We start from the raw sequence: 11415 nt of genomic DNA, 5'->3' as shown, positions 1-11415 counted from the left end.
TAGCGGTTCGGCAAAAATAAGTCCTGGGGTCGATTTGCTCGACTAAAGGCGGTGCTCAAGCATGGCCACAGTCAAATGACTAACACAAGTAAAAGAGTATATATATATTTATATACTTTATTTAAAAGCAGCAGAAATATAACAAAAGACGGTTACTCTGAGTTTCACGTTCCCATTCATCGGACGAAACTCAGAGTAACAGTCTTTCGTTATATTTCTGCTGCTTTTAAATAAAGCATATTACTCTACCTCTGGTATTTGAGTACTCTTTTTTCCACCTTGTTGCACATTTCATGTGCTTACTCCGGTATATATATATATATATATATATATATATATATATATATATATATACACACACACACGTGTATACATAGATGTGTATATGTGTGCGTATATATATATATATATAGTTTCCACAATTGATTCGTGCCGACGCAGACAAGACCAGATCAGATCAGATCAGAAATACTCTCGGTTTCTCTCTCTCTCGCTATCTTTTCTCTATTTCGACCTCCAAAATTATCTGGCAACAGTTAGATAGAACAAGAATGACATGCAGCCGTAGAGGAGACGAACGGCTGACTGACTGCTGGGTTGATAGTCGGAAAGACAGCACTCAACAAAATGGAAGAAACCACAACAGCAGCAGCAGCAGTATCAGTAATAACAGAAGGAATAGTAGTTGTGGTGGGAGTAGTGTTCCGTGGTTGTGGTAGCAGCCGAAAATGGTGGCAGTAATAGTAGTAAGAATGATAGTAGTAGTTGCTGTTGTTGTTGTTGGGAGTGAGTTAGAGAAAGGAAGAAAAATAGAGAGAGTGTGTAGGTTTGTGAGTAGGAGAAAGATAAATAGATAGAATGTGAGCGTAAGAAAGGCAGAAAGAGAATGAGAGAGTGGGAGAAAGAAGGGGAGAGTGAATAGGAGAACGATAGAGAGAGAGAGAGTGAGAGTGGGAGAAAGATAGGGAGAATGTGTGAGTGGTGGAAAGATAGAGTGAGAATAAGAGGAAGGTAGAGGGTAAATCAGAAAGAGAGAGAGAGAACGTGTGAGTGGTAGAAAGATAAGCAGTGTGAGTGGGAAAAAATAGAGAGGGTGTGAGTGGAGGAAAGGTAGAGGATAAAGTGAGGCTAGGAGAAAGAGAGAGTGAGGGTAAGAGAGATAGAAAGAATGTATGAGTAGGAGAAAGATAGTGTGTAAGTGGGAGGAAATAGAGATAAAGCAAGAGTGGAAGGGAGAGATAGAGAAAGATAGAGTAGAAGTGTATAAGCCACAGTAATAATAATAATAAACGGCTGAAGTATTAGTATCAATAGTGTTATTATTCGTAGTAGTAGTGGTGGTAGCCGTAGCAGTAGCGATCCCATCATCCTTAGTTGTAGTACTAGCATCCACTGCTAGTAGTGGCAGCGGCTACATGTCGACAACAAGCTTTCAGCAGCCAAAATTCTCTTGGCGATGATGATGATGACACCACCTTGAGAAAGAGAAGAGAAGATATTACATTTACTATAAAAGAAGGAAAACAACACAAAAAGAAGCAAAAAAAAACGAAAAATATATTAACAAACTTATGTATATATAATATAATAAAATATATATATATATACATATATGCATAAGCCCTGGGATAACTTTATTGATATATATATACCTGTTTGTGCCATATTTTTTTTTTCAATTTAAATTTAAAAAAAAAAAAGGAGAATCTCTGTTTTATTTTTAAATTTTCCTTCAAGGTCCACCCACCAATAGTTTCCTTCAATACAACCCCACCTTCGTTTCTCTTTCAGATAGAAAGAAAGAAGGGGGAAAAAAACACGCACGCGCGTATACTACACACTTACATACACGCAATTATATATATATATATATATATATATATATATATATATAGATAGGTAGATCTACAAATATATATATATATATATATATATACACACACAAACAGTCCCTCTCCTCTCTCTCACTCAGTCAGTCAGTCAATCAGTCACTCACTCACTCTCTCACTCACTCTCCCTCTCTATTTCTCTTTATTTCTATATCTTTCTCTTGCTAATCCATCTTGCTTGCATTTAAAAATAAGAAAAAAAAAGAAAAGAAAAGAAATTTCTACACACTCCTTTTTAGCCGTGTAATATTATTAAAATTTTGCTTTGTCGTCTCCTGCGATCGTTCATCACCACAAAACAAAAATGGATTCAAAGTTAGAAAAAGATTGCAGTGCTCTGGGAGGCTTGTTTCAAGCCATCATAAACGACATGAGAGTAAGTAAATGATATTTATATTTATATTTACAGTAATATATATTTATTTTTCTTTTCGTTCCCCCTTTTCACATCCAACATCTCCCCCTCCCTCTCAACATAAACAAGCATACATGTGCGTGTGTGTACGTTATGCGCGTTGGTGTGTCTATATATATATAAACTATATATATATATATATGTGTATGTATATATATGATGTGTGTATATGTATTCATGCTTATATGTATGTATGTGTATTTATGCTTATATATATAAATGTGTGCGAGAGAAAGAGAGAGAGTGGGTATGTTTATGCGTGTTCATAATTTACGTATATAAAAAGTGTTAAAGTGGTATCTATCAATCTACATGCTTATGCGTATATATATATATATATATATATATATATATATATATATATATATATATATATACGTAAGGTGGTGGAGTGGTATACATATTATAATTTCGAACACTCATTTTATTTCAGTCCCAAATATATAACGTTTATTTCACTGTGTGCGTGTGTATATATGTGTGTGTGTGTGTGTGTGTATAAATGCCTTTGTATATATATATAATTGCGTACGTAGATATATATATATATATATATATATATATATATATGATTGTGTATATACTTGTATATATTAATGCGTGTGTATATAAATGTATGTGTATATATACACATGTTTATGTATGTATATATAAATACATGTGTATATATACACATATACATAAAAAATGCGTGTACGTATATACATATAAACGCCTGTATATACACACAAATGCTTGTGTATCTATAAAAATGCGTGTATATATATATAAACGTGTACATATATATATATATATATATATATATATATATAAACGTGTGTGCATTATAATATATATATATATATATATAAACGTGTGTGCATTATAATATATATATATATATATATGGACGCGTATCTATAAAAAAGAATGCATGTGAATATATGTATATATAAATTGTGTGTCTATGTGTAAATATGTGTGTGTGTGTGTGTAGGTATATCTTTCCTTCATCACAGGTCCACCACTACAAATGGCACGTTTTATCGATCTAATCCTCCTATAAGGTTTATTTACCATTCAAAATATAATATTTGTTTCTCTGTTTATATTTATTTTGGGGTTTGAAACAAAGTAGGGAGACCAAAGTATTTCTGCCCTATTACCCTTTGCTTCTATCTATATATCTTCTTGATATCCTTGTTTGTTTGTTCGTTTTCTATTCGTCTTCTTCTTCACTGTATTTCATTCTCACTTTTTCCTCCCTTTTTTTCTTCTTTCCCCCTTGTTTATCTCTATCTCTCCCCCCCCCCTCTTTTCTATTTACTTGTCTATTTACTCTTTCTGTTGCATACACTTCCTCGAATGTGCTTATATATATTTATATATATATATGCATGCATGCACACACATATACCCTGTCCTTTTCTTTTCAATACTTTCTTATAGCTCTCTGTCTCTTCCTATTCAACCCTCTTATCCATAACTATACTTACAGTCATTTCCTTCATTTCTATTATAGTATACATAATAGTACCTCTTCAGTATACTATAACAGGACCCCTCACTTTCACTCCCTCTATTTAACATTCAGTCCATTCAGCTAGCTGCTATATTGTTTTCTCTCCCTGTTTAGTCCTCTGTCTCTTCGTAACTATAGTCATATTCATTTTCTTTATTACTACTATTATATAGGTACCCATTATTCTACAATAGTACCCTTTCCCGTCAGCTATCTCTAACGTTCAGTCTATTTAATCAGCTTTCTCTTTTCTGTATTTCCTTCTCGCTCTCTGCATATATATATATATATATATATATATAATACACACACACTTTATCTAGATTTCTATCTAGCACTTTCTCTTCGAACCCTGCCTGTTTTTCTGTCTATCTACCTAGCATCCACTCGCTCAATTTATCTACCTAACATCAATCCATCCATCTGACTACCCACTCACTATCAGTTTAGTACTTTCTAGCACCATGATAACGAGGGGGTGCTCCCCCCCCCTCCGTTGTCTCGACCTACACAGCCAAAACTCCCTCAAATCGCACCCTACTGTCTTTAACCCAAAAAATATAGGACACCTCTGATAAATGATACCTTTAGACGCGCTGTTTGACTGATTGAAAGACGTTAAGTCGTGGCTGGAACGGCTTCGATCATAGGTCTTGCTCGATCATTCTTGACCTATGTTTTTTTTTTTTTTTAATTTATTTGTTAATTTCTTTAAAGCACTGACTTTTAAGATATATAGTCAAACACTTTTAATATTTCCCTTTTATGACACGGCCCTTCAACTGGAATTTGACACGTTGCTATAAGCAGGGTCCCCCAGTTTGTTGGATGTGAAATATTCATTATTATATTATTACACTGTTACTAGTTCAGTCTTTGTTGACATGACAGACAGACACACTCTAAAGGCAAAGGTCTCCTGCCTTTCGTTTCTAGAGTATAAGGAGAGGATAAACAGACACACACACACATCGCATATTTCTACGTGATAGGGCAGACCTACTGAAATAAGCAGCCAAATCTCTCCCTCTCTTTCTCTCTCTCTCAAACCACGCTGACCATTAACTTGAAAAAGAAGAAATACCTTTTGGTGATAAGTCTAACTCGATTGGGGTTGACTTAGGGACTTACAGAGAGAAAAGAAAATACCCCTTTCCCACCTCACTCTGTGTAAAGTGTATTGTGTATGTTAAGCACTTGCATAATATACACAGAACAGATGATATATATTCTTTTATCATATATTCTTTTATCATTATTTATCCATCAAATTAATTTGAAGAAATTTCTTAAATCTATATAATTGTTTTCTTTCAATTATATTTCTATATATTTACATACAAACATAAACATCAGCACCCCACCCCGTACATATACACACACGCGCGCACGTACAAAGACACACACACACACATATATGTAAAACCTGCTTTTTTTTTCACAAACCCGCTTGTGTGATCTATGCTTTACCTTACCTACTTTAATGAATTGTCCTTAATTTCAGCAAAACAAATACTCCATATAAAATTAAAATAAATTAAAATATAGAATTAGAAACAAAAAACACAGCAACAGCACAGTATTATGTCAGGTTTACAATAAATAAATAATATTTTTTTAAAAATCTTACATGATATATCTCTTATCTTCTCATGTGTCCTGTACCAAAAATGGTATCAGATCAGTAAAGGAACTATTCTTCTTCCCACAAAGTCTATTCTATCTACATTCCCGTGACATTGCGCTCTATTATCTCTCTTAATTCTGGTCATGTTTTTAATTCTATGCATTCAACCTTAGACATATCTGCCAATTAATATATGTATTTGTAGCTCAGCAAGATCTATTTGGTCCTGGTCTTTGTGTGTGTGTGTGTGCGTGCGTATATATATATATATATATATATATATATATATATATATATATATATATATATATATATATGGTAGTGTCATTTAATGTTGGTGCTATATTCATACTGGTGGTTTTTTTTCCTTCTTGTTCCCTCATACTCAAAGTGCTCGAATCTTCTGCTGTTTTGCTTAGTTCCTTTCCAGTTCAGTCCATTATTGGAGTGAAGTTCTGATTGCAAATTCTTGCCTCGGTAAAATACCTATCTACCAAGAAAATATCAAAAATATTGCAGGCCACTCAAAGAAACTGTGTGCTTATTTATGTGCCTGTGTTTTGTGTTCTTATGTGTGTTTGTTGTGCCCTTATTTTATATGTATACGTATGAGTGTGGTCTTGTGTGTATTTGCGCGCGCACGCGTGTATATGTACATATTATACACACACATATATTTGTGTGGGGGGGGGGGTATATATGTACACGCACTTCTACAAAGTTGTCAGTCGTGTGAACTTTGTGTGTATATTTTTAATATATGTCATATTTAATGTATGTTAATATGGATATGTTAACGGGTGCACCTATACATACATGCATACGTCCGTGCGTGCGTGTTTATAGATGAGAAAGAAAGTCAGGAGGTATGAGGTGAATATATTTATTTCACCAGTTGATATCCATAGGCTGGCGTCTATTTAGCAGCCAACATTATGCAAAAATAATATATAAATCCATGTATTGTACATTAAATTTATATATATATATACACACACACACACACACACACACACACACACATTATCTTTTGGGTATGTATATCATGTGTTTTTGATTAGAGGTAATTAATTAAAGAGATATATGTGTTTGATACTTATTCATTTATGGGTGTATGCAAACATGATGTGCGTCTGTTTGTGTATATTCGATATGTATGTAGATGGAGAACCGCAAAAATAAACAACCTATATATGCAAGCTCACTGTTAGCAAGTTCTCTCATTAAGACTAATGGTTGTGTGTGTGTGTCTAACTGGTTGCTTTACTGTGATATATTGTGTAAATGATAAATATTGATTTCTCACTTTGGTACAAGGCCACACACTTGTCAGGGAGGTGTACTGAAGTCGATTGAATCGAGAATTGATCACTGTAATATCACTGATGTTTTTAGTTTCTCGTTGAAACTGAACGCCTGGAGAGCTCTCGCTTTCGGCTCGGATTGAACTCGGAGCCCTGTAGGGCCAGGACGTTATTGCTGCTTTGTCGGCTCAAGATACGACCTTCGGGGATGGATGGGCAATGACAATAGGGTTTTTCAAAAAAAGTATCAATACAAGTTCCTATTATTTTTTTTGAACCTCTTCATTTATATTTGTCTTATTCAGAGAACACACAAAAATCATCTGAGAGACCTTCCTATTTTCTTCAATCTGGTGTGTGTGTGTGTGTATATTCATGTGTATATATGTGCATGTATAGATGTGTGTATGTATATGTGTGTGCGTATGTATGTATATATGTGTGTATGTATATGTGTGTATGTATGTATATGTGAATGTATGTATGTATATGTGTGTGTATGTTTATACATGTGTGTGTGTACATATGTATGATGTATATATTAAGTATATATTACATATATATTTAATATACTTGTATGTTGTGTATATCCACATATGTATTATATAAAGGATACACAGACATACATTTGGTCTATGTATGTATATGCAATATATAATGATGTATATATTATGTATATTTAACAGTATATGTGTAATATGATTCACATACACATATGTAAGAGTTCCAGGCATGACTGTATGTTAAGGACTTTGCTTCTCAACCAAATAGTTTTAGATTCAGACCCACAGGACAGCACCTTGTGCAAGTGTCTTCTACTATAACCCTGAGCTGACCAAAACCTTGTGAATGGATATATTTGATAGACAGAAGCTGAATCTGTCTTGACATTTTGTATCTGGCTTTGGGGAAATATTAGCTTGTTGGAAATGGGTGAAGGTTAGTGATAAGGAAAGGAAGATCATCTGGCTGTGAAAAAAAAAAAATGCTTCAATAATGTATTCATTTCATCCATGCCGACATGGAAAAGCAGATGTAAAAACAAATATTTGTATATATAAGAAATTTATCAGTAAATAAGTCATGTAACAAAGATGAAGAAAGGTATATTATCATAGAAGATAGATTTTTGATTTTTAAAAATTATCTTTGCTTCTAGAGAGAAAGACCAATCACTTAATGGTATTTGAGACCTAAGTAAGAAAGGGAGATAATCTCAAAGATCAAGAATTCTACAAAATTTGATATGCCATTAAAGAAAAGACTGTGTGATAGATGGTCTGTAGATGAGAGGACAACTGTAAGCATGTGTTTCTGCCTTATTAGGCATCATCAGTGTAGCAGTTGTCCTATCTTTTCTCCTGTAAACATATACAAAAGAGTACAACACATTTCTGGTATCAGTGATTTGCATAAATGAAAATTAGCTAAGAGAGATATCTTTGTGGCAATAATATGTATTTGAGCAACATAAATATATTTAGATATATATAATGTATATATATACATATACGTATACCTATACATGCATATAACATATGTATACTACATATATATATTATATGGTTACATATATATTTATCATCTTTAACATCTACTTTTCCATGCTTACATGGGTCACATGGAATAGTTTGAGGCAGATCTTATTCAGCTGGATGCCCTTCCTGTCACCAACACTCACCTTTTCCCATCCAAGGTAATATTTCTCCATGACCAGACATGTTTCCATGGCAAACTGGGGAAAAAAATAACATTGCTCATATGATGGTAATATTCATTTGCAACCATTGCACAACATCCAGGCAAGGAATACACACACACACACACACACACACACACACACACACACAGAATGTGACTGAGTGGTTAAGAAGCTTGCTTCCTGTCTGTGTGGTTTGGGGTTCAGTCCTATTGTGCGACAACTTGCGAAAGTATCTTCTACTATATGTCTGGGCACCAACCAAAGTCTAAGTTTTTTGGTAGAAAGAAAGTGTTTGGAACCAGATGTGTGTATTATCCACATCATTTTAACATCTACTTTTCGGTGCTCACATAGGCTGGACGGAATTTCTTGAGACAGATTTTCTATGGTTGGATGCCGTTCCCATCACCAAATTTTCCCCATTTCCAAGTAAAGTAGTATTTCTCCATGGCCTGACATGTGTTCACTGAAGATTGGAAATGACAGACACTGCTTACATAATAGTGAGATTCGTTTACAACCATCATGTGACATCAAGGCAAGAATATACATTCACATTTGCATACATACAAGATATAAAGACTCCCTTTGGTCACGAATGACCATGGAATTGCACTTAGAAAGTTCCGCTACAAGGCACAAGTCCAGGCAAGATTATGTAGAAGACCAGCAGTCGCCCATGCATACCAGCCCCCCCCCCCCCGTCTTCACACCACTGATGTTGTTTGAGGGAAAGGCAAAGACCAATACAGCTTGGCACCAGTGACATTGCAACTCATTCCTGCAGCTGAGTAATTGGAGCAATGTGAAATACAGTGACTTGCTCCAGCACAAAAACATACAGCCCAATCCGGTTTGGGAATCAAACTCACTACCTCATGATTGCGAGCCCGACGCTCTAATTACCGAGTCATGTGCTTTATATGTAAAAGCACCCACTACACTCTCGGAGTGGTTGGCATTAGGAAGGGCATCCAGCTGTAGAAACTCTGCCAAATCAGATTGGAGCCTGGTGTAGCCATCTGGTTCACCCGTCCTCAGTCAAATCGTCCAACCCATGCTAGCATGGAAAGCGGACGTTAAACGGTGATGATGATAATGATATACATACATGCTAACACACACACATTTATGTGGGTGGGTGTTGTATACAATATCCCTTCTATTATGCTCAAACATTGTGCCTCCAAAACTAGCCCTTATATTTATCAAACTGGTCAGTTTCTCCCTCTCGACAGTGATCTATCATGATTTCTGAAAACATACTACATAGTGTCCTCTCACCCAAAGATAGCAACTTCTCTGAACCCCACAACTATCATCCAGTCACACTCACTTCTAATGTCTCTGAGTTAATGGAGACAGCCATTAACAATGATGATTTCCAATACTTTGAATCTCTCTCTCTCTCCATAATGGTTTCATATTTTAGCACAGTGCCAGCCATTTTTGAGGAGAGGGAGAAGTTGATTACATTGTCCCTGGTACTTGACTGATACTTAATACTTATTTTATTGACCCTGGAAAATGAAAAACAAAGTTAACTTTGGTGGAATTTGAACTCAGAACATAAAGACAAGCGAAGTGATATTAAGTGCTCTGATCAGCATACTAACAGTTCTGCCAATTCTCTCTCTCCTTAATGACTACCAATACAACTTCAGTAAAGCCAGATCCAATGATATCATACTCTCTGGTGTCGCCTGCTTGTAGGGTCTTACCTAGCATCAACGCTTCCAACTGTGTCTGCTATACTAATCTCTCATTTTGAAATTTCCTGACTTTGGCATTGTCATCTTTTAGTTCATTAGCTTCCAGTTAGATTACACTACTACTGCATGTCATGATGAAGCTTTTTCTATCTCTAATGGTGTGGTCCCAATGTTTGGTTTTGCCCCTTACCTTTCCCCACCTCTCTCCCTTTTATACATCAATGACTTGCTTGCTGCCATATCCAACGACATCTACTCCTGCACAGACGACACTACCTTTCAGTTTTCTCTAATATTTGCTGGTAATGCATTAGCTATTACCCACTTGTGAAGATGTTGCATGATAAACAAAAACTTAATGCATCAACAGAAACCTTGGAACTGTCCTCCAGTATGGCTCTGCTACTTTTGTTTCTTTCAACAGCAAGAAGGAAAAAAATTGCTACTCATCTGAAGTAGACATCATGCCACACAACGCTTATAGTTACAAGCGACACTCAGCTAAAGCCTTCAAAATCACACCAGTTGTTGGGTCTTATTGGCCACTGGTACTACGTGGTTAAGTAGTTTGTTTCCCAACCACATAGTTCCAGGTTCAGTCCCACTGCATGACACCATAAGCAAGTGTCTTCTATAATGGCCAACCAAAACTTTGTGAGTGGATTTAGTAGACAGAAACTGAAAGAATCCCATCTTGTATGTATGCACCATCATCATCATCATTTAATGTCTGTTTTCCTTGCTGGCATGGGTTGGACGGTTTGACCAGAGCTGGCAAGCAGGAGAGCTGCAACAGGTTCCAGTCTGATTTGGCATGGTTTCTATGGCTGGATGCTCTTTCTGATATCATACACACACACACACATACACACACACACACACACACACACACACACACGTGTGTATGTTTGTGTCTCCTTGTTCTGATGTCTTGTGTTGATTCTAAACAAGAGTCACTGTCATACAAGCTTAACATGAGCAAACTACCACTGCTTAACAGCAAGTGTTGGTTTGTTTATGTCCTCATCACTTAGCAGTCCAGCAAAAGACCCTGATAGAATAAATACCAGGTTTAAAAAATATAACTTTCATGTTAATCTATGTTATAAACACCAGCTTATTAACAACTATATTATCATATTAACCCTTTAGCATTTAAACTGGCCATATCCAGCCAAAATATTCTACCTTTTTTCTGTTCAAACCAGCCAGATCTGGTCTTTCACACCTACCCTACAATGTCAATCTAAAAATAAACAATCACA

The 11415-nt window shown here is 35.5% G+C and overlaps 1 protein-coding gene across 2 annotated transcripts in view; it reads left to right on the top strand.

Annotated features, from left to right (window-relative positions):
• Positions 1-1937: 1937 nt before the first annotated feature.
• The window catches only part of LOC106883643 (uncharacterized), a 307035-nt gene continuing 297557 nt past the window's right edge, over positions 1938-11415 (top strand). For both annotated transcript variants that reach the window (XM_089357701.1, XM_089357700.1), the window contains exon 1: positions 1938-2265. The gene's annotated coding sequence lies outside the window, so the exon portion shown is untranslated. The remainder of the gene's footprint in view (positions 2266-11415) is intronic.

Source organism: Octopus bimaculoides, chromosome 9 (assembly GCF_046866305.1).
Source record: "Octopus bimaculoides isolate indiv1 chromosome 9, ASM4686630v1, whole genome shotgun sequence".
Classification (NCBI taxonomy): domain Eukaryota; kingdom Metazoa; phylum Mollusca; class Cephalopoda; order Octopoda; family Octopodidae; genus Octopus; species Octopus bimaculoides.
This window is presented reverse-complemented; position numbering and strand designations above follow the sequence as displayed.